Raw genomic sequence first — 26,225 nt, forward strand, 5'->3', positions numbered from 1 at the left:
ATATGTTGCATGCTCCTGTGGAGCGAGCAACTTAATCATGATCATGTCCAGTTCGCATTACAACCTTTCGGTTGGTATCAGCCATCCGTGATTATGCTCACAAGGGAAGGTCACGATGGTGTTACACGGGGTTTTCAACCGGACTATTTTTGTTAGATTCTACATGTCGAAATATGAAAAACCCCAAAGCCTTTCGGGTGATGGACCAGTGGTGTAGCCAGGAGGGGCTATGAAAGGGGCAATTTTGTACGTATATTATATTATTAAGCTAATTGCAAATTTGACAAAAATATTTTTTTAGTATCTATTGTGATGGTAGAGAACAGAATTGACATTAATGTATGTTTAAAATGTATTTTCCATGCCATAGGCGCAATCAGGATGGGTTTAGTATTGGTATACTATTCTAATAAAACCAAATTTGTGTGGGTGTCCATATTCCATGTTAGTTAAGCCAATGGCATGGAAAATACATTTTAAACATACATTTATGTCAATTCTGTTTTCTACCATCACAATAGATACTAAAAAAATATTTTTGTCAAATTTGCAATTAGCTTAATAATATAATATACGTACAAAATTGCCCCTTTCAGAGCCCCTCCTGGCTACACCATTGGTCCATCACCCGAAAGGCTTTGGGGTTTTTCATATTTCGACATGTAGAATCTAACAAAAATAGTCCGGTTGAAAACCCCGTGTAACACCATCGTGACCTTCCCTTGTCAGTTATCAATTTAAAATTTTATTTTAATCGTTTACCAAAATTAATCCTTTTCCATATCCTAAATCCCAACATTTTCTTGTGGAAATGCAGAGGACTCCATGGCTTCCATAAAACAAGTGTCACATCATTTCCCTCCCATCCCCAAATTGACCTGCATTCCGGCGCCGTTATCGATCGTTATAATAATGAGATCTACTGATCCTGAGTAGCTTCTGATGATTGCCTGTGTAAGTATAGCTGTTCTTGGAATAACGGAGTAACAACTACGGGCGGTCAATTTTGCTCATGCTTATGAAAAATCAACGAGCTATTGTTTCATACTTTAGCCTGAAACAATTCCAAATAATTTTCTGGAGCTTTCAAGCGGCGCACAGGTCTAGTAGGAACGACCCCAGAAGGAAGCAACTTTGCAAAATCCATGCTACAACAATATTGCACCCGGCAGTGGCAGCTGCTTCTGTTTCCATAGAATGCGCTCAACGATTTACTTAACAAAATAAATGATGCAATCGATGATTCTTCTCTTTTCTGCTATTGTTCCATTATCGGGGAAGCAATCGATACTTCGATAGAGTTGGCCTTGCTCGGAGAGAGATTGAACATTTCCGTTGATTGTGTCGCTTATCTCGGGCCCCAGAAGCTGGAGTGCCCCAAGTTTACGCCTTTAGACTGTATGGAAGCCAATACCGGAGGCGCCTGTGGAAAAAGTCCTCCATATTTCACTCCGGAAAACCACTTATCGTGGTGCGTTTCCTATCCCAGTGCACACGACGATACCACTTAACTCACATGGGTAACAAGCCTCCTGTCGCCATTCGAGCACCACCATCACCACCACCACCATTACCATATGAGATCGTTCCTTTCGCTCCTCGGTGGAGAGCTTTTCTCGACCATAGTTAATTAAACAATGCAGTCAGCAATAAATTTTCCTACACTTTTCACTTGCGCGTTGCTCATATGAGGTCCGTCGAGGAATAACTACTGTAGTTGCATTTCCTCCTGCTGTTGGTGACCAAAAGTGTTCCACTCGCACCATGGGCCAGAAATCAAAATTTCCAAATTCACTTCTAGCTTAAGTATCATAACGATGTTTCTTTCTGATTTTAAGAGGTTCCTGATGAGAACTTTGAAAGATTTATGTTAAAAGTTATGGATTTTAGTATGTTATGCTCAAAAAATGGACTTTACGTTTTCATCCAACGTTTCGGACACATTGGTTGTCCAAAACGTCAAATGAAAACGTCAACCGAGGAAATAAGGTATTTATAAAATCATACGAATCCTGATTTTCTTATGACAATTTTGGCTGGATTTTGATACCAAGCTTGTAGTGAGAATCTTGAGAGGATTCTGATGAGAAGATTCAGAATAGAACAGAACTTCCCACTGAAACAAGAATCTGGCCAAGTTATGAGCGAAAGTGAAAATCGAAGTGAAGAAATCGATCACTGCGTATATGAACTTATAATCGGAAACGCAAGATTTTATTTAAACACATTTTTTTAAATTTTGTCGCGAAATTTTAATTGCTGGCCCATAGTTCTCACACACTCTCGCAAACACGCTCCACACAAAACAGCCTTGCCTGCGGCCTTGCATATTCCCGCTTCATGTCGGATGCCGCCAGCCAAGTAATGTTCCGTCCTTCCCGGCTGTGTCCCGGTCAGTAACCGTAAAACGCGCGTCGGAACATAAACTTGGGCAATTTTTCATTCGCAAATTAGTTACCATGAAGGCGAAAGCGGAAGTGAACACATTTTCTCCATTTACGACCGGACGGACACGGAGAGGACGTTCTGAAGCAACTACCAACTGCAAACGTATCCTACTGTGGCATGTATGTGGCAAAGTTACGGCGGCCGGCTTCAACTACCGGAGTTGTTGGTTGGTAGACAGATTTGGTGGTACCGGCACCACCAGAGCAGACCAGGGCCGTTACTGTTTGCTGCTTGTCCGGTTTGGGAATGAAGTGACAACTGTTTTGTGGTTGCAAAATTTTTCTGCGCTGTTGACTGGCGGAAAAGTTATGGGTTAGGTTTCGGTTATTCGGAGTGACGGTCGTTCAGTTGCGAATGAATGAGTTTGAACACCGGGCCCAGTCAGTTGATCAGGGAAGTCGACACTAAAGCATTTTCAATTAATTTGTTGCTTCCGAGTGTTGCTAAAACAGATGTCAATTCAACGAATGGTATGAAGTACATATCTTCGAGATAAGGATAGGATTTGAGAATGGGAAAAAATGCCTATTATAATAATCAAAAAGATCCTTAGCAGACTTCTGATGAAACAATGACAATCTATCAACCATATCAAGCCTGTGCCTAAAACCACTTACCCCCTGTAACCAATGCAATCGGCATTTCACGATCTGCAGTAGGAGAGCAAATTCAAATCTTTGCCGGACTGGCATGCATTCTGATGTGGCACAGCCCTGAGGCATTTTTGTGTTGAACGTACCGAACACTTACGGTCAACAGTTACTTCAAATTCATCTGGTAGGCATAAATTAGCTGATATTTGTGAATATTTTAAATTCTTCGCAAAAGTCAACTATTAGCTGTTGGGTGTGCTTATAATAATGTTGGTTTTATTTATTTTAGTACTGTTTTTACGTAAAAGTATGTAACAACATTTTGATTCAAATGTCAAAAACTGTGTTCATTATGTCTCATATTCCGAACAAAACGAATAAATCATATTCAAATGAATTATTTCGCACATAAACTAATTTGAGCTAGATCTACAGGTCTAGAACTGGAGAATCACCACTACTCGCGAGGTATAAAATAGATTCATAGACGTTAAAATTGAATTGTAACTGTATGCCATTTCCATTTCGCCATACAAAACCGAGTGTTCGGAATATGGGTCTGTTCATAATTTGAGATAAAACGGTAATTATTATAATAATTTCGCCCAGCGTGAGCCAGTTGAATTGCCAAAATAGGCACCATGTTGAATTTATCAAATTAGTTCTTTCTACAAGTCAGATTGATTTGTACGACTCGTCATGGAATCCTAGTCAAATTGATTGCAATTATGGGTTGAATTCTGAGAAAATTGAAAGTATCTCTCACTCATCTCTTTCAATAATGATCCGTAACGCATCATGACACTCTCTTTATCGTCTTCTGCTACAGTTCTGATTATATCGGCTGGATAAGAGCTCTTAAGAGTGCATGATAAAACTCATCTAAGCAAGCTTCAAACCTGGCGACACTATTGATATAGGGTGTACGGAGATTGTTTATCATGGCAGTAAAGTGAAACACCTACCGTTTTGTCTCTAATTCTGAACAGGCTAATACTCTAAATACTCGGTTTTTGTATGGTGAGTTGGTTGAAATGTTTCGCTGATATATATCATCGAATTACCTGAAAATGGCATTCGAATGTAATTCGATTCTACGTCTTCTAATTTATTTTATACCTCGGGAGCTGAGAGAGAGGAGACAGCTGGCTTCGATTGTAAAGCTCCATAAAGTCAAGGGAACCTGTCACCAACTGTCATTGGAAAACCAACACTTTCGGAGGGCAGAATGTGAAAAAGCGTCAAAATTCAAGTAAACGTACACAGTTAAAAATAATGAAGATTACACGTCATGTAAACTTCATTTATGCGATGTAAACATGACGTCATGTAAATTTAAGTCTGAAATCATGTAAATATGTGTTATATGTCACGTAATCGCTCAGGATCCTGCTGGATTACATGACATATAATTGAAGTTTACATGACATATCATGTAAATATACACGATATACCACGCTCCAATTATGTGCATTATATGTCTCAGAAATTTACACGTTTCGTTCGAACTGTGTAATTAAAATATCTAGGTGTTTTTTTATGATTTCACATTTTAAAAAATAGAATACCTAAATACAGCTGTGTGTTGGAGAACTGCTGTTGATTTTTTTTGTATTCATATCCTGTTTCACAGTGAACAACATGAAGTAAATATGATTTTGACCCAAATAAGTTCATCTGACCGTTGTACACTATCCAAAAATTGAAAAAAGAAGTCAAAGAAGGCTAGAAAACATGCCAGCTGTCAGTGAGCTGTCTCCTCTCTCTCAGCTCGGGAGTAGTGTTGATTCTTTCGTTCGAGGTCAGTAATACTAGCTCAGATAGATTTGTTTGCGAAATTATTCACTTGAATACGATTTATTCGTGCTGTTCGGAATATGAATCGAGGTGTTCGGAATATGAGACAGAATGAACACAGTGTTCGGCATTTGAATCAAAATGATGTTCCATACTTTTACATAAAAACAATACAAAACAAGTTCAAATCAACATTTTAATCGGTACACCCATCAGCTAACAATTAGACTTCACGAAGATATTAAAATTTTCACAAATTTCAGCAAACTTATGTTTTAGCCACTGTTGGCCTAACATTAAGGTGATTATAGAACGAAGCCACACCTCAAATTTTCAAGAACACAAGGCTTGAGAACCAAACAGTGCTCCGCGCTGAAAATTTATCCCATTGATCACCACTAGCAAGCAAGTAATTTGATTGATTTTCAACGCGAACTGTTGTCAAATTCTCCAGTCTTGTGCACTTGAAAATTCGAAGTTTGGCTTCGTTTTATAATCACCTTAAGTGTTCAGAATATGAGTTAAAACGGTACTCCCAATGGTAAACAAGCGAGGAAAATGAGTTTTATCATTGCTCTCTTTTCGGGGCTCTGCTTCGCTGCTGTTATTTATCGAGCTCGGTAAAACTTGCGAAACATTGCCGATCATGAACCGATACAGATGCGTGTTTCGAAATCAGTTCAGAACGAATTTTTCAATGCCCTAGGCCTGGGAGCGAAAAACCGATAAAAAAATGACTGTACGTCAAGGTGAGCCGAGGTTCTGCTGTCCCGAAGTGCCACTGCGAGCCAGGATGTTCACTAAGGGACAAATTGTAATTGATCAAAACCTATTTTTGCATTTCATCAAAGCATAACATAGCATTACCGACTGTACAAATCGTGGGTGGCTGTACAATGTTCAACTCTATGGGTTTTGAGAAATCTCTAAGTAGCGTCGCAAAGAAAACGTTTGGGATGAAGGTCTTCTTCTACATAATAAAAATACACAAAGCAAGCATCACATTGTACACCTGGCCACGCCCTCATGATTACTAGGGGAAGGGAAGGAATGTTAGTTCAACCTCTACTTAAGAAGATACTGATGATTGTTACAGAGAGCGTCAAACGATCGATACTCTAAATCCAAAGGACAATGATTATAATATTACTAACATGACCAGGCATCGACACGCATGATACTATGGACCGCAAAATATTTTAAATTGATGCTCTGCCGTACTCCATCGAGCATGTGGCCTCAATGCTGTTGTAATGTTCTAATCTTAAATAATTGCAACCTTAAGCAATCAGTACCCTACGAAAAATATTTATCTAGGATTGACACAGAGCCAAACAAATGTTTGACTCCTCGAAGATTTTGTCAGAGTTGAACCCAATGTTTGTCTGTTGGTTTATGCCTATCCAAATATTTGCACATTTGGCAAAGCATGAACTGATAGCTTTAAATAAATGCTAATGTAATAATTCTTGTGTTATGAAACATTTCGAAAATTCTATGAATTAGAGAAAATGATCTTACCCAAAATTCTGCTGAATAGCTGTTGCAGTGTTCCATAACTTCTTGTCAGTCCAAGCCCGATACAAGTTCGATTGAATTCCAATTTGTTTCAAGTTGGTTTGTTTACGTTCTTAAAAATGTCATGATAAAGATGGAAAGCTCGAGTATATTCTACGAATTGTATTGCTCCACAATTTGCAATTGTAATGTTCTAACATTAAAATGGACTTTTGTGGTGCTCCTAAATACTGTTGTTGCGCTCAATTAAACTTTACGCTAAAACATTTCAACGCGTTACTGTCAGACAGACAACTCGAGCGTGTGCTAGAATAAACCGCATCTTGTCACCATTATTCACACCTTTATTTCACAGACACATTCGACTTACGCCCTTATTCTAGCACACGCTTGATCTCTGGGATTTCTGATTGGACTTATATGGCATAGTTTATATGAAGGTTTGCCAGTATGTCCTACATTACTTTGGTGTTCTAGGTTAGGCATGAACTCCGTGGAAAACCGGTCTCCAAATGTACAAGCGTAACCAGTGATCTTTCGGAGGCTTGAGAGTTCAACTTATTTTGAATTCAATGACCGATCAAAATTATCTAAAAACTCATGTGAGTTTAGGTCTTCAGATCTTGAAACAAAATCAGTGTTTTGTAATGGTCTTTCAGCTGTGTTCCTTCTATTTTCGAGTCTAACTGCTAATAAAATTAACCAATAACCCCGAAAAGAGCAAGCTTTCAGATCTATAAGCGTAACCAGTTACCTCTCTCTCGAACAATTATTGAGAAGGTTAATACTTACACAGGTTATTGCAAGTAAAACTCCGAGCAATTATAGCTTATGCTTTTCCACAACCAAGAGCCACATAGGAGAAGGGGTGGTAAAAAGAACACCTTGAAGAAATCATCTTGTTTCTGATAGAAAAACGAGGAATTTGTATAGTGCTTTCGCACAACACCAAAAAAAGCGATATTTTCATCGCTACCAAAAAATGATGCAAATGTTAATATTACCTGCACTATGTGAGTAAAATGAACAGCTGTTGATGGTAAAATAAACATCATGCAAAAAACGTGAGTAAAATAAATATTTTTGAGAAATTATCATTGCATTTCCAAAAATATATACCGTAAAACGGGGTTACTTTGATCGTTTTTTCGAAGGTTATTTGAATATTTATGTATGCTGTTTCAAATTCATAGAATTTATATATTTAAAACAAGTACTGGCATTCTAGCTATCGATTGCAGTTGATAGATTGACAAAAGATTAATTTTGAATGGAGATGTAATTTTCCATGTAATCGAAAGTCGGTTATCTGTTTTGGGGTAACTTTGATAATGGAACAAAATTCAATGAATTACGTAGCATTTATCGGGCATTGCATACATCTAGGTGTAACGCTATATGGAAATTTCTGACTTAGATTATAAAAATGGTCCAAGTTTGTGAAAATGCTTTTCGCTAAGAGATTTGCGACTTTATTCAAGTTCTATGATAACTAGACTGTCGAAGATAAGTGACCAACCATTCAAAACTATATCAAATAGTGATATGTAGAACAGATTGTTTGTAAGCGTTTCGAAAATGCTAAAATCATTTCAATTTTTAATATTCGTATATAAAGCCTCAAATAATCTCGATTCAAATGAAAACAGCTCTTACATGAAGTGTCATACTGATAGTCTTTGTTTGTGCAAATGTATTGACCCAACAGAGTAACATACAAAACTGTATGCATATGTATTGAGTAGATGTTTCAATAAAGACCAGTAAGCTCTATACCTCCGCCATGGCAGGACGGTCAAACCCATAATTGTAGTTTTACAATCACAACGTAGGATTAATATCACTTCTTGTACGATCAGTCTTTTTTTTTTGCATTCTGTTCGCTTAACCGATTAACAGAAATTATGATATTTTGTTTAGTATGTGGTGGGTAACGCACTATCAAAGTTACCCGCATTATCAAAGATATCCCGTTTTACGGTATATCAGATTTGACATCATATCATAACGATATGCACCGCACTGCAAAACCTCAAGACATCCGTGCTAAAAGTTACGACAAATCTAACCACAAAAGTGGTTTTTTATAATCTTAGTTTTCGTTGATATTATCACTTCAATTGACCTCCATCTTCTTCTTTCTGGCGTTACGTTCCCACTGGGACAGAGCCTGTTTCTCAGCTTAGTGTTCTATGAGCACTTCCACAGTAATCAACTGAGAGCTTACTATGCCAATGACCATTTTAGCATGCGTATATCGTGTGACAGGTACGATGATACTATATGCCCTGGGAAGTCGAGAAAATTTCCAACCCGAAAAGATCCTCGACCAGTGGGATTCGAACCCACGACCCTCAGCTTGGTCTTGCTGAATAGCTGCGCGTTTACCGCTACGGCTATCTGGGCCCCATTGACATTGACTATTGACCTCCATATCAACCCGAAAAAAGACTGGGTTGGTGGTCCAATGGCTACCGCTGCTGCTTCATAAACAGAAGGTCATGGGTTCAGGCCCGTCCCTTTCCTCGTACTTTGTAGTTGTATCTCTCACTTGCCTCTATCTACCACTCTTAATATATGACAGTTGATCTATCACAGTTCATAGCATTTGCTAGAACCCGAGTTGGACAGAAATGAAAACATATTTTCTTTACGCTTCCATTCTTTCATCATTATAGCACGCCTTTCCTTACGCCTGATACATAGGCAGTAGAGTGGTTCAAAAAATCGTTTTTGCTCCACACCGCTCATTCGATTTTAGACCAAATTCTGAGTGTCCTCCCAAAATTTGAGCTTATTTGAATGAAAACTGAGACTGCACAAGCCCTTTAAAGTTTGTATGGGAATTACTATGGGAAAAGCAAGCAATTCAATCAATCGATCATAGTGTTTGCCCATGTGCTCTTGGGGATTAGACTTATGTTGATTCTGTGAGATACAATAATCAGCTACAACTTTGCCGAAGACCGTTTTTAAATCGGAAGCCCCGGTAATTAGTTATTGATTTTTGAATGAGTTGTAAAACTTTGGCTATAATTATTGGACTGTTCTGCAGGCATCACTGGATATATGCAGTAAAACATAGTAGCCATGATTTGTGCATGCTATCTTTCGCGCCAGGTGCACCAATGTTGCCTGTTCAGAAGTTAAATGAGCACTGCTGAAGAATTTGTGACTGGATATAAATCAATAACTAATTACTGAGGCGTCCGATTTGAAAACGGTCTTCGGCAAAGTTGTAGCTAATGAATGTATCTCACAGTATCAACTTAGCTCTAATCTCCAAGAGCACATGGGCAAACACTATTACCGATTGAATGAATTGGTTGCTTTTCTCATAGTAATTCCCATATAAACTTTAAAGGGCTTGTGCAGTCTCAGTTTTCATCCAAATGAGCTCAAATTTTGGGAGGACACTCAGAATTTGGTCTAAAATCGAATGAGCGGTATGGAGCAAAAACGATTTTTTGAACCACTCTAATAGGCAGTCTGCTAACCAAACCAGCAAGCCTCTCTGCCATAAAAGTTACCACCACTTCACCCTTCCCGCATGAACTGGCGTTGACGCAGTGGTATAAAGGATAATAATATAAGGATCTCCTAGTATAGTCTTTGAAAAGCAATTACTGCCCGAGGAGGAAAGAATAATTCGCAATAACTTATGCATACCATATTTTGGTATCATACCATAATTAGGTATTGTTCTGTTATTAATACCTCATTTTGGTATTATAATGGTTTTTGAAAAAAAAATGTTCAAAGCAATTAAAAATACTTCATTTTGGTATTCGATAGGTATTGAGGACTGCTGGAGGTATTGAACTATTATTGAAAAAAAAAACACTTTTATATGAAAATCCATTACGAATTATTTAGGTATTACAATACCTGATCTAATTATCAGCTTGCTATTTGTAGAATATGCAGAAGGTATTATTTGAGGTATTTTACCTCTTATGCAGGGCTCATTCATACCTCATACAGGTTGTAGGTATTGGAAATTATCTGGTATGGAACCTCAATTTGGTATTCAGTAGTTATTTTCTTCTGCTTGGGTGGGGATAGTATCATTGGAGTGCTCAAGGATTCCTGGAGAAAATTCTGAGGTAAATCCTCTAAACATCCTTTGAAAAATCGCTGGAAAAACTTTTGGGAGAATTGGTAGACGAATCTCTAGAAAACAATCTGTAGGAGTCTCAGAAAGCATTCCAGTTAAAATCACTTGAAGATTTCATGAATTTTTTCCTCAAGGCATATCGTTCTCACTGGGATAGAGCCAGCTTTTTAGCTTAGTGTTCTTTTCAGCACTTCCACAATTATTAACTGAAAGCTTTCTTCGCCAAAAATGCCATTTTCGCATTCGTACATCGTATGGCAAGAACGATGATACTCTATGCCCAGGGAAATCAAGGATATTTCCATTGCGAAAAGATCCTGGACCGGCCAGGAATCGAACCCAGACACCTTCAGCATGGCTTTGCTTTGTAGCCGCGGACTCTAACCACTCGGCTAAGGAAGGCTCGTATTACTTGCCAGTCCCCTGCCTTCCAACAGTAGCAAAAGTCACTGCTAACTAGCTGCCATGCGGTTTGGTCGATAAGTTGCTGTGCCTTTTCTCCGTTGTTTCTGATTATGAAAGTTTTCCCAAGAGCCTTTTGATCGATCAAATAGTCTAACGTACAGCTAAGGCAAATGCTAACAAGAGAGCGCAACGTGGCAGCAATAAAGCAAGAAAAAAAGCTCACAAGTTGACCTGGTTTCATTCTGTGTTCCAACTGTGCCGCCTTGACGTTTTACATCCTTTATCTATCACCTCCTGACGCAGTCCCCCTCAGCGTATGGCACGAGTTCCTCCCCTTTGGGCTCTCCAGTTGGGAAACAACTTACAGGACAAGGAATATAAAATTAAAACTTTATTCCCTCAAATAACAATAAAATTTAGTAATCTACTATTCTTGCCCTCTTAATGTGGCCAAGGGGGTTCCGATAGGATTGAGGCGAAGGGTTGCGATAGGGAAAGCCCCACGGTTTGGCAAAGTATGCCTCTACAGTAGTCTGCCACCCAAAGAGGTATCATTTTTCCAGAAAGCTGATTCTTCACGAGTACATTGCCCCTGTGGTGACATTTGGGACGTTCCTTCGGCAAGAGCCCTTTCAAGACAAAAGAAATTTTACTTTGGAATTTCTCCAAACCGTCTAATCGTTTCATCAGATTAGGAGGAATTCCGTTTGAGGTTGGACTGTTTTGTTTGCTTTCGTCGATAAAATTTATTACAGTTTGGCAAAGAACGGTGATTGTTTTAATATTTTAACCACGGTTCGTTACCACAGACAGTGAAATTGCTCAAAATATGTTATCAGTTTTCAGAATGTCAATAACTGTCTGGAACGACGTTTAAGCAAGTATTCGCTAGTTCTAATCGAACTACGATTCCCAGGGCCTATTTCTAACGACTCGTGACATCCCCTTATATTTCATCTATGAGAAAGGGAACCACTTGAACCATTACCTCCGTCACTCCCATTGTCGGAAAACCTGCGTCAATATCAGAAAACATCGTTAGCAAAAAAGTTTAAAGCATGACCTCATGGCCCGGAATACAGAACATTTCTATAACGTTGTTAGAAAAGCATTCGGTTGAAACCAAACCGCACTTGACACAAGAGCCCTGTCTGTCTGTGAACCGCTGAGCACTACAGAAAATCCGGAATGTCCCAGCAGCTCCCACAACTGTGCTGTCGAGCGTTGAGCCTGGTGACCTACATCTACTGAAGAGCCGCGAATCGCAAAACAAGTGCGGGGAAATGTGGTAACACGGGGCCGATTATGACGAACGACGTAATGAAGGAGATGCTGACGAATGCGCTGCGTCAACGGGTAGAATGTCAGGTTGAAATGAAACCCGATCCCTTGTTGGCGAACGAACAGGTTCTAGATGGGTACCTGTCTCGCAATTTTTGAGATTCTTTTCTCGGTAGGCAACTCCACTTGCCGTTCATTCATTCATTCATTCATTGCGGCTCACTCGTGGGAAAATGTAATACCAAAGCCTCAACGTAAGCCTCCGAGTCGTGGCTGCCTTTTTTTTTGCTTTCAAAGAGCAATGTTGAATGTAACGTAAACTTTCAGATTTGACGCACAAGTACGAGCACTTGCGGGTGCGGTTTCATATGTTTCTTCCGTTGGAGTCCTGATGAATGGATGAGTTGGGTTTTTTTGTTGAACGTGCGTGAAAGAAATGGGAGTTGGACTACTTTTTGACGAGCGTAGGATTTTGTGTGAAATTAAATTAATTTAAAACAAGTAAGCTACTGGAGATGTTCTTGTCCCAAATTCACTGAGGATTTGTTGAAAGGATTACACGTTTCTTGTTGTTCCCTTCATATATTTATTTTACTGCATCCCTCAACCGGACTCTAATATCCTGTCGCAGTCTTCCAAGAATCTCATTTCAGATTTTTTTACGATCACTCATTTGTTGCTGCTTTGGAAACCATAAACCACCGTTCACTGTTTCCCAAGTGAAGGAAGCTTCCCCGGAGGATTAACCGTTAAGAGTCGAACCCAGGTTCCTTCAGAGAGCTCCTTTCAAGACATTTGCTTCAACATTCACAGGAACGTCAATGCGTACGAAACGAGTCTTAACAACACCTTTGAAAGGTGTTTTCCATTATAACTCCCAATGTGACCTGCGTCGAACATACCAGCCCTTAATTCCGCAAAACGATGCAAGAAAGTATGTTATGAAATTTTTACAGCTTCTAATTTAACGATCGCTTCGTTCCACCCAATGGTCCTTGTCACCGACGGCGGTAACGATTTACTGTCAAGCAGTCACGCGAAATTTCCTCTCGCGTCAAACTCGTTGTGGCCAATTTATGGGTCTATTGTCCACAGGGACATACGCAGAATGGTGACCGATGCATCAGCTTTCCACATGATGTATTTGTATAACAATTAGAATTCCAAATTTGAGGTAACAAGATTTACGAAATTATGTTTTAGTTTGCTGATAAATGTTGAACGAATTTATTGCAATAATGAAAACATATCAAAGCTTTTTAATCAAGTGATAACAAATCTTAATTATAGTCAAAACAATCATACATAGCACCGAATCAATTAGGCAAAGCTTCCAATTTCTAGCTTCTCACCTAAATCCTCCTGCCAGTCGGAGATGTCGTTTTCACTTTTCGATGTTCATATTTACTCACAAACACTACCGCTACGATATTCTATCAACCACGCTCGTAAACTTGCAACTCGATACAGTGCACTGAAGCTCTGTACGTTTTGTCTTAGCCCATCCCCTCAGCACTGCAAAATGCAACATTCTGTGCTCTCGACAGTTTAGTGTTTCTTCGAAAGACTTAAGTCATACACGCATCCCCTTAGTCTGCCCCTCCTCCCCGTCAAATGTGAATGTCTTTGCAGTGATGATCTTGCAGTGTGGCTGCATTCCTGGGACTGGGAAGCACTAGAATACTCAAGCATGTGCTTGGGTACCGTTCAAGTTGCAGTCGTCGTCGTCGTCGTCTTCGGATTGCTAAAATTTGCTGATGTGTTTGTTTTGCTGAACTAAGCAGAATCATGGCATAACAGAGCATGGGCGTAGACAGGATTTCCATTGAGGAGAAACCTCAAGGACATTATGGATATATTTCTTATAAAATAACAACATTCGACGCTTTTAGGTACTTTTTGAGTGGTTTCTGAACTTGTGTGTGAAACGCCGCACTGTGAAAGACCATTACTTCTACTTATGCTGTTACAGTTGGAAAAGTGGAGCAAAAATGGGATAACTCTTTTTCTCCGAACATTCGAACGGTGACGGAAGCATTCTGAAATCTTACTAAGAACAGTAGGGTGTCGATCTACTTCGTCGCAAGCGCTATTTTTCGTCCTATCTAACTTAAAATGTTCCACTATGGCGGATACTCAAACTTACCTGCGTCATAGATTTATTTTCCAAGTGTATTTTGTGAAAGCTGTTATGGTTCATCCACTTGTGCACCAAAAATGCAAATAAACTACTGAATTTCGATAAATAACTTTAGTTCAATTATTCACTTTGACTTTTTCACCGAAATCGCATGGACGAAGACGTACCTAACAATCGACTAAGCGCTACTTTACTTACTTATTCAAATTTCTTTTCGCCATCTGTGCGACTTACTTTACTTTTTGGGCACTTACTTACACTATGGAAAACTTTCGTACATCTTCACTAAAGGGTTCCACTTCAATCACATGCCGTAAAACTTCTATAATCCACGAAATATAAAAAACACACACACACAAAGATCGTATTCAATTGAGAATGTAAACAATGTTTATCATCCGTCTGGACTGAGAAAAAAACTTGTACGAATCAATGAGTGCGTGATGTTCGGCGTAGAAAATAATTCCTTTGACTGTGACCGTTTTCGTCGCACTGTAAGCCAAATACATGCCTTTGGTCGATCAAAAGTAATTGTGCTTATATGTTTGGGCTGTATTTTGATGGGATCAATTAATGTTAAGGGAATCCACATATTTCATCATGCAGTGGGTGTTATCGAGGAGCAGACATAAGAACCAGACACCGGGTTCTTAGCAGTACAAAACACATGATATGCTATAAACTGTCAATACATTTGATCATCTGTTGAATATTTGAGGTTACATGTAACATTTAATACTTACATTTTCGGTATTTGACCTTTTCAAACTTATCCTACTCGACCCGTCTCAGAAGTCTAAATTCGGCTGTAATTATTGTTAAGTTTGTTTGATTATCGATCCATATTCTTCACGTTTTTATAACTTTAGATTGGGAATTAAGTATTCAAGATTAACTTGCTTGTGGGAATGAAAGGGGATCCCGAAAACCTAAATAACCTACTTTAACATTTTATTATAACTGAAGTGGTGTATTTTGACCAGGGAATGAAATAATCGGTCACGGCGATAATCATAAGTCTATCGCTGAAGCCGATTTTTCGGAGGAAAGAGACGTGCGATAATATCGAGCCCGTCCAACACTGCGAGAGTGTACTCTCACGAGATCTGCAGCAGCGTATTTATATTATCACCTGAGAGAGAGAGGAGACAGCTCACTGATAGTTGGCATGTTATCTTGCCTTCTTTGGCTTCTTTCTTTAATTGTTGGGTTGTGCACAACGGTCAGATGAACTTATTTTGGTCAAAATCATATTCACTTCCTGATGCTCACTATGAAAAAGGATATGAACATAAAAAAATCAATAGCAGTTTGCCAATAAACAACTATATTTAAATATTCACCTTTTGAAAATGATAAATAATCGAAAAATACCTAGAAATTTTAATTACATTTATTTGAATTTTGACAGTTTTTCACGCCGTGCCCTTCGAATGTACGGTTTTTCAGTGACAGTTGATGACAGGTTCTCTTGACTTTTGGGAGCTCGCAATCTAAGCCAGCTGTCTCCTCTCTCTCAGATTATCACCAGCAACGAGAAGTTCGCTTCCTTCTTTTCTCCTCTTGTTTCGTCGTTTTGTTTGTCCTTCGCTTCCGCATGTAGCTTATATGTACCAAATTTCTCTTCCACTTCGTTCAGCTGGCGTGATCAAGTATGGTGCGCGCGCAATCTGGAAACGTTTTTGTTCATGGACATGGGTTCGATTTCCATCAAGATTTATCAAAATCGAAATTAGCAATGCGAAAGCCGCCTGGGTAAGAATTGTTTGGCATCGGTTTTTATCAGCATCAATCACTGCAAAATTAGGAAAATTGCAGATTCTCACCGATATAATACGATGTAAATAAGCACATCACCTTAACAGTTATAACTTTAAAATATTTGGAGGCATTCTGCAAAGTTTTCTGAATGATTTCTGAAGAATCCATGAGGAATTATACCGGATTTAATCTTAATTCTACTCTAGAAATTTTTTCACGAATCATTTTAGAAGTATCTCCAGGAATTTGAGACTTCTGACCTAAATTGTTAAGGTATTCCATGAGAGTTATTGCTTTCAAATGCACATGGAACTACTTCACGAGTTTTCCGGGAATTAAAGCAAAGTTTCCTCCAAAAAATTAAATAATGTATTGCTCCAATATTTTTTTCGAGGATTTTGCGAAGCATTCTTTTAAGAGTTCGATTAATGACTCTTCCAACAATATCTACAAAAAAATTCTCTAAGAATCACACACTACAGATTTATTTGAGGGTCACTGCCTTATTATTTTTAAGTTATTGTCAAGCATGTTCTTCAAAATTCATTCCTTGAGACAATCTCAAACTATTTGTGTGAAAATTACGTTAGCTCATTTTTATGATATTTTGTCATAAATTTTTGGTCAGATCCCTTTCTTAATAAGTTGTTTAGGAGATTATTTTTGAAATGCATTTAAGAATATTACCAAACGTTAGTTCATAGATACTTTTGATAAGACTTTGAACAGTTGATTTGGAAGTTCTTCACGAATCAAAACCAAAAATCTCCAGCAATCTTTAGCAAAAACTAACAAAATACTAACTGTTGTTTCTTCAGAAGCTTATCTCATGATTTCTATAAGCATACCTCTCTTAATTCCACTAGAAGTTCATTCAGATTCCTGTATGAATTTTCCAATAATCCATCGAAATTTTTCTCAGGAATTCATTTTTAAATGGCTAAAGAATTCAAAAAATAATTTCTGAGACAATGTTTTATCAAACCCACGAAAATTTGTTTTGAATTGAACAAAGTTTAGCAAATTGTCCGACCAACAAAGCAGCGTTGTGAAAATCCCAAATTCTCGTATCTCATGCTAAAGATTTCTCACGCCGGAGTTGTTACTCACCCAACACAGCAACCATAACATCATGCATGAGTTGGATCATCCGTTTCACTCATTGGCTTGTATTTTCACAGTTTTTTTTTCAAGCAAAGCACTTATTCTTTGTTGATCAGCTAGAAATATAACCAACATTTCTAATCTAAATAATAACAATGGCTTTTGACCGATTTCCGATGCGTTTAATGATTGAATCACTTTTGACGGCATGAGCGTGAGCAAAAGATTTTACATCAAAATCTAATGCATGACTTTGGCGAAGCAGATCTCAAATCAGTTTGCTCTCGCGAGAGAACTCAACGATTGAGAATTGAGTGTGAGTCTTCCAACACTGCAATAAGTATCCCAACGACGCGAGCCACATCAACTTTACTTTGACATTTCTACGACATGCAAAAGCATCTTAACGAAAAAACAGTAAAAATTCAAATGCTCAAAAACCCAACCGCGTTGAAATTTCAGGACAGATTTGAAAATATTGGTTTCAATTCATACCAAAACAGTTTAGTCATGTTTGGTCTCAAAGATTAAACAATTGTTAAGGGAAGTCATTTGATTGTTTCCAAATCTAAACCAAACACTCAGAAACAAAAAACCTCTGAGTTTTAATGCATGATTGTTTTCCAGAGCAACTATTAATAATGAAATAACAGTGATAATTTCTTGAGAAACTTCTCTTTAAGGTCCCTTCGGGGAAAATTCTAACCAAATATTTTGAATAAACCTCTGGTTGAATTGCAGAGTATCTCTGCAGCGACCTGTGTGTCATCTCTTAGATTTAATGCATCGAACACGTGGAAAAATCGGGGAAAGGTACGAATGGGAAATGTTCAAGAGAGTTCCTACTGTCATTTCAATCAACTTTCAGGAGAGAATGCCAGGATGGGTTCTCGGAGGAACATACATGAAAATCTTTTAGGACAATTTGTGGAAGAACCCTTGCAGTAATTCATGAAGGAATACTTGAAAACAAATTAGTGATGGAATTTTTTGATGTTCGTTTCAGCTTTGGAAGGTTTAACAGTTGTGAAAGGGTAGAAGAAACTGCTTTTAAAATATTATATATTTGTTTAGTTTGTGGTGCTTTTCCCAGGGCTTGTGAAAAAAAAAATCTTTCAGGAATCCTAATGGAAATTGCGGTGAAAGACATCTAGAAGCATAATAAGTAATTTTTTTTAAGGCATCTTTAAGGCTATATCTTGGAGTTATCTTCGGGCGAAGTTTTTTATGAGTCTCATATAACATATCAGCACAATTTTTTTTTTTGAGAATTTCTTAGAAAATAAATTTTTGAATGCATTTTAGAGGTAACTTTCAAATTCTTCAAGATATAATTCCAGAAAAATGATGTGTAATAATATTAATAATATATTTAAGGTATGTATTCGAGGAATCTAATAGACGAACTTTACTAATTATCGTCGAAAAATTCCTTGAACGTTTCACTACAAAACATCTTAATCAATCCCTTGATAGATTCCGTTTGAAACTCTTGGACGAGTTCGAGTCTTACGCAATTGCCCCTACATTTATAGAATGGCTAGACGAATACTAATACGAATGTCTTGGAGACATTTTAGAGGTTACTTTTGAGTTCTTCAGATTATGCCAAATTATGCTAGAAAAATTACAAGTCGCAATAGATGTTTCTATTTTAAGGATTTATTCAAGGAAAACAATGGACGAACTCTACTTAAAATTGTCGGAAAATTTTCTGAACGGATCACTACAAAATATCTTGAGAGATTCCGATTGAAATTTCTGGACGAGTTCGAGAGGGAATTCCTTAAAAAATTGCCTAAAGTGCGAAAATATTTTAGGAAATGCCATTTATGGAATTGGTGAAGGAATACTTAGAGGAATATCTAAAAGATCTTGATGTGATAATCACTATTATCTTTCTTTAAGAGATTGAGTGCTTCGTGAAGCCCAAGCAGGACAGTTCGGTTTTGCGTCGTCCGATAGATTTGGCTCACGTTTTCGCGCATGTTTTCGTCGCCGGAGATTTTTTTTTCCTGTTTTCAAGCGTCCTGCTGGGTAGTGCTTCGTGAAGCCCAAGCAGGACAGTTCGGTTTTGCGTCGTCCGATAGATTTGGCTCACGTTTTCGCGCATGTTTTCGTCGCCGGAGATTTTTTTTCCTGTTTTCAAGCGTCTTGCTGGGTAGTGCTTCGTGAAGCCCAAGCAGGACAGTTCGGTTTTGCGTCGTCCGATAGATTTGGCTCACGTTTTCGCGCATGTTTTCGTCGCCGGAGATTTTTTTTTCCTGTTTTCAAGCGTCCTGCTGGGTAGTGCTTCGTGAAGCCCAAGCAGGACAGTTCGGTTTTGCGTCGTCCGATAGATTTGGCTCACGTTTTCGCGCATGTTTTCGTCGCCGGAGATTTTTTTTCCTGTTTTCAAGCGTCTTGCTGGGTAGTGCTTCGTGAAGCCCAAGCAGGACAGTTCGGTTTTGCGTCGTCCGATAGATTTGGCTCACGTTTTCGCGCATGTTTTCGTCGCCGGAGATTTTTTTTTCCTGTTTTCAAGCGTCCTGCTGGGTAGTGCTTCGTGAAGCCCAAGCAGGACAGTTCGGTTTTGCGTCGTCCGATAGATTTGGCTCACGGTTTCGCGCGTGTTTTCGGCTCCTAAGATTTTTTTTTCTGTTTTGGAGCGTCTTGCTGGGTAGGTATTTGGAAGGCACAAGCAAGACGGTTTGTTTTCGGGACGCCAAGAAGTTTTGCTGTCAGTATCAGTTTTGTGTTCAGTCGAGGATGGATTACCAACTGGTGAGTTCGTTTCATTCTTGTGATAACACATATTTTCTTGAAAGCGTAACTTTTAAGTAATTTTAAAACAAACTTTGTATGGTTCGTCACTATAAGTGTCGGCATTATGTTTTTTTCTTATACAATTTCAATATACATATATTTGTCTCTTTTAAACGTTATTAAAAATTATCTTTTGAATTGTTCGACATTGTGAATGTTGACGTATATTTTAAAACTTGTACCATATCGAGACAAAATGCACAGTAATACTAATATGTAATTTTCAAACAAACTATGTATAGTTCGTCACTACAAGTGTCGGCATTATTCCTGTTTCATATAATTTAAAATATATACATGTAATTTTCAGTTTTCGTCATTAATAAAAACATCTTTTGAATAGAGTAGTGTTTGATCCTTCGACCTTGACACTTGCTCCTGCTGGGGCGGGTGATGAGGGCAGGATCAAACATGTCGCGCGTCGGTAGTGAAGCGGTGAAAAAGTGATCGGTTCGTAAGTAGTGTTTGATCCTTCGACCTTGACGCTTGCTCCTGCGGGGGCGGGCGATGGGGGCAGGATCAAACTTGTCGCGCGTCGTTCGCTCAGAGAAATGAAAAAGCGCCGCGGATCGCTAGTAGTGTTTGATCTATTGATCGCGTCGCTTGCTCTTGCGTGGGCGAGTGACGAACACTTGTTCGGCGTTTAATGCGATTATCGAATTATTTCGCGAATCCGGTTAGGCGTGATTATATCATGGCTCGCATCACCAAACATTGGTGACTCCCAGATCTTTACCTTATCCCACTAACCCAATATCCTCTCCATGACAACCGTGGAGATGCAGAGGTGATCTCGGTCTCTAGTAACAACGGTAGTCACACTAACATTCCTTCCATTCCCCGATGACCGTAAGGACGTGGCCGGCGCCGTTATTGACTTTTAAATTTGAGCTCTCGATTTGTGCACATTGAAGAATGGTAAGCTAATCCCAAGCCCCATTCATTAATTCCCTGTGCAACTTCGATTGTTCTGGTCAATCACGGAGTAGCAACTACGAATTGTACGGTCATCTATGCTTATGCTTATGCTATTATCTTTCTTTAAGAGATTTTCAGCCCTAGGCTGGTTCATCTCAAATAATTCCTAATGTGTGTTTAAATCTTTGAAAATAAATAACAAAAAACTTCATGCAGCAATTTTTCGTAAGAATTCTTAGAAAATATCCTGATTTAATAGTGATTCTTTTACGAAATTTAGAATATCATCTAAATGCTGAAAAGTAACACTCCAAAACAAGTTTTTTCTCAAGCTCCGTAATTTAGAGCTTGAGAAAAAAAACATGTTTCATAGTGTGACTTATTTCTGTTCAAAAATGACATTTTAAATGTCGTCAGGGAATCCTCAGCGAGTCCTCCAGCTACTTCCACAGGATATTTTTTTTTCAAGAATTCTTATAAAACATTGCTATTTACTCAATTTAGGATCTCTGGATCCATTACCATTTTCAAAAGTATCAAAGCTTGACTGGGTTTTTATATATTGCATTATTTGATATTGGCATAAATATGCAATGTTTTATAAGAATTAAAAATAGCAATGTTTTATAAGAATTCTTGAAAAAAAAATATCCTGTGGAAGTATCGACTTGGATGCAAGTTAATCAGCTTGTATGTAATTTACTACAGAAATCACTCAACTAGAGTTGTCATGTCTAATACGGCTTTACTAGCCGACGGTGTTTTTGAAAATACCTGAAGGTCGTAGACACAAAAGTCAATTTGGACAAATTGAAATGAAATATTGTGAAAAATAATAGAATCGTTCTGGTGGGCTTCGGTCCTACGACTCCCAATACGCTAGACTGGGCGCGCCACAGAACGGGTAACGATTTTGCAGCGCAATGGGCCAACCCAAATCCAAAGTCCGTCACGACCCCATTTTCTCCTTCACAACTCGCCCAGTATAGCGTATTGGGAGTCGTGGGATCGAAGTCCACCAGAACGATTCTATTATTTTTCACAATTTTTCATTTAAATTTGTCCAAATTGACTTTTGTGTCTATAACCTTCTGGTATTTACAGAAATCAGTTTAAGGTTCATGAGAATACGAAACAATTGAGTTTGCAATATTATCGTTACTAAAAGGTACTTTTTGATGACTTTTATATAGGGTAACTGTACCAATAGTGGAGGTATTAGGCACGGTTAAACTTTATTTAACCCCTCAAAATTCAAGTAGCGCAATGAATGTACATATTATTGTTGTAACGGGAAGTAACGACCATTCACTTAATGAGAAAATTGATTTCATCGCAGTAACCATCGAAATGTCAGTGAAAAATAATACCTCCACTATCGGTACACTGTTCCTTTAGTGGAGGTAATTTTTTAATTTGTGTTCCTTTAGTTGCGGTATCCATTGTTTTCTTATGGGATCCTCTATTATAGGAACACTTTACCGCAACTATTGGTGCAAGTGAGAAAAGTTTAAGCAGTTTTAGTGTTATTTCACCAATTTTGAAGCAATTTGAACGGTGTTTCCAGCTATTTCGTGAATCAATAAGCCAATACGTCGATTGGCGGTGTCGGATCTGCAGCTAATTCAATTAAATCAGTGTAAATGGCACTACCGCAACTATAGGAACACCCACAACTTATGAATCACTTACCCTAAAGGCTATAAGTATGTTCAAACATTCTATCAAATCGATATAACATCGAAAAAATTTCGATCAAACTGTATCTCGAAAAAAGATTTAAGTCCTATTTTGCATGCTTGATGGATATGATCTCAAAAAAAAATCGTATCCTAAATTTTATTTAAACATCAATAAAATGATTATTTCATGCAATTTTGAAGACCTGTATAAAAAAAAATTGAAGTTCAGAAACATTTCTTGGATTCAGCAACTCCAATTTTACTGATAATACATAATTTGGTCTTTAAGACATGCGAAAAGGTTATTTTTGTTCCTCTGTGTAATTGTTACAAGAGTATCTGGATAAGTCTTATGACAAACGTTTGGAATATTTATGGGAAAGGTATGAGAGATTATTTTACAAATTGTTCGTCCATATTTCCCGAACGGATTAGGTTTGAAAACGTAGTACTTGTGCCAATGATATTTTTGGTAGAATTCCATGACTATAAATACTAACAGATTCTTTGCAAGACCTGTAATTGATGCTTAAAGAGTGTTGGAATGATCTTTGGTAATAGCTTGGCTTGTGGGTGGATTTCAAGTTAATTATCTCTTCATTTGTATAATATTTGTTTTATCAAATCACGATCACTTTAATTATTTTTTTCTTTCGATCCTATCTTATCAGTTTTTGCAAATTTGAATGCCTCTTCTTTGTGGGCTTCGTGGCCGTGCGGTTGGCGGCGTCAGTCGTTTAAGCGTATTATGTTGTGGGGTGTGGGTTCGATTCCCACTCAAGTAGGTGAAAATTTTTCGTTAAACGAAAAATTCATCATTGGGCTATTGGGTGCTCCGTGTTGTCCGTTGCCTAATGTTAGTGGCTGTTTAGTCCGCGCAACCCCGTTTTCGATTTTGATTACTTATCACATGGTTTTAAAAGTATTTTGATGTCATCTTCAACCACCATTTTATTTTAAGTACATTTATCAAAAAAAAAAAGATAAAAATAAAGCAAAGGCTATACAATGTCAGGTTTAAGGAAGCTGTCTCCAAGAAAATTGAAAAGTACAAAATGTTATTATTTCAAAGTTTTCAAGTTCTTTGTACAGCTAGTGTGATACCAAAAACATAAATGAGCATAACAAAAAAAAGGGGGCATCAATTTTTCGCAGAAAGCTCTTGACAAAATAGTGGTTTTAAAAGCGAATAGTCAAACATGAGGAAAAATACGTAGCCTGTGATATTAACTTGGATTTTGGCAACGTGTCGATCCCCAACCAAATGACTAATTATCAAAATCGACTTAGATTCAAAACGACCAAACCCTGCCCCCTCCCTTCAAGCTACGCCAATGCAACAGACTACGACGAAGATGACACTGACGCTGAGACACCCAAGGCTTCCGGTGCGGGAAATTACCTTGGGGAGAGAAGAGATAGTTTCAAGTGAAAATCTAGAATGACCGACATTTACCAACCACCAGCCAGTTTAATTCCCGTGCAATGTCTGACGGGACGATAGTTGTTGTTATCACCACACAATGTACGCTGGTTTATGTATGTGAGAGCTTGATGGGGTTTTAATGTCTTCTTGACAATGTTATTAAAACAATTAAATCTCGCTTGTTGTCTTCGGGTGCTGTTACGCGTTCCGTTCCGTAATTGGATAATGAATTTTCTATGCGAAAGGATGTTGTAAACCGGAATCGATTAGAAACGGTGTGCGGTGAGGATCAATTCGCGATGGGGGGTGGAAAAGCTACAAAGCGACGAATAGGCGCATAAATTCACCACAAACGGGTTGTACGAGACCTGTAATTATTTTCGTCTAGCCGACGACGTTACCGATATGGACAGCCGCCCCTTCATTACTGTTCGACATATCGAGAGGGTGGCGAATTATTTTCCAACCAAGGAGCTAAGGATAGGACAACAGAAGTCCGAATAAAAAAGAAATGGAATGTATTCTGGCGTTTATTGGGGGAGGGCGGGAAACTCGCCGTCGGCGAACCAATGTTGTGTACTTCCGTCTAATTCACATTTCAGCAGCCTGGCGCCATGTTGGGCTAGGGTATGACCTGGGGGGCCGACGAGAGACAAAGAAAGCTGCCAGACAAATTTCATGGGAAATCGACTTATATTGCGGTTGGAAGCCTTTTCGGTTGCGTTTTCTGTGTGTTCACAAACTAACAACGAAAGAGTTTCGGAGCAATTACGATCACTATCAAAGTGGATTATACTCTTCAATTATGGTGTAACAGAAGCACGGATCGGAAGGGTAACTAGCTCAAACAAACCGGTCACGTGAATAATGTTCTTAAAATTTTTCATTCAAAAATGATTTAAATGTCTTCTTGACAATGTTATTGTTGTTCATAACAAATATTTTTTCATAATTTGAGTAAAAAAAAATCACAAATATCTTGATTCGAATTCTTTCAGTGATATTTTCACTTAAGCTTAAGGAAAAACATTTGGATTCAAATGCCGAACACTGTGTTCATTCTATCTCATATTCTGAACATGTTGCTTAGGTATAAAGAAATTTGAAGAACATCGAAATTGATTTGCAAATTGGCTGCCATTTCCTGAAGATATGATGATATATTTCAGCGAAATATTTCTACCAAATCGTCATACACAAACTAAGTGTCTCAGAATTTGAGACAAAACGTTAGCCAAATATGAGAACTTAGATAATTCAATGATGCTACACATCAAGTCGCATTATTTTCGATAACTTCATCATGTTAGGCCAAACTTTTCAAAAAACTAAAATGTCCCTCAATACGGGTTTCTCTGGTGGTCATTTCTGGGTTTCTGAAACTAGACCCTTAGTTACAATTTGTAGATTTTGATAGGATTTAAGAAAGGTTTATAGCACAAATCATATTATGTCTCTATATTAACTGTGTATTGTACAAAAAACTCTATGTAACCATCCAAACGTAGGATTTCTCCGAGCCTCCCAAATCGCTATCATCCCTCAAAATCCTACTCAATCTTTTCCGAGTAACTCATAAACGGTTTATGCTTCCGGAATGTTGGCATGTTTCGTAAATGAGCAAAAATTACCAGACGCAATCTTCTGGTAGTAATTTACTCACTCTCTCTCGTCTCCATCATCATAGTCATGTAGCTCCAACTCATCAATGCGCGTCGTGGAAAACTTTTCGCCATAAACTGGAGCAAGCGCCAAAACGGCGACGACGGATAACAACCCGGCACCGAAAAAGCGCCGTCACTCTGCCTCGGGGTGGTAACAGAACTTAATTTTGCCCACTGTTGCCTGCTGCCTGCCGTCCGTCTTCCTGTTGCTTCGCGGTCCAACTCAGCTGTCGAGCAGCTCGGCACAGACCAGGACACAGACATCCAGTCGCCATTTTTATGACCACTACTCTATGGATGCTTCCCGTGCCATGCCTCTTTTGCCAGGCGGCAACATTGTTTGATACAGTGTAGTTAAATGACTGCTTTCGGTAACACATTTCCAACATTCTTAACCCTCTGATAGCCAAATTTTTATTTTCGAACTGAATGTAACTTTTCGATATCTAGAATGTATCTTATCAAGTTTAGAGGTATAATTTATTTTCATTTGCGGATTTTTTAATTTTAGTGTTTGATTTTTGCTATGTTTATTTCTTAATATCTATATCTTTTTTATTTTTTTT

This window comes from Aedes aegypti, chromosome 3, assembly GCF_002204515.2.
Source record: "Aedes aegypti strain LVP_AGWG chromosome 3, AaegL5.0 Primary Assembly, whole genome shotgun sequence".
NCBI classification, from domain to species: domain Eukaryota; kingdom Metazoa; phylum Arthropoda; class Insecta; order Diptera; family Culicidae; genus Aedes; species Aedes aegypti.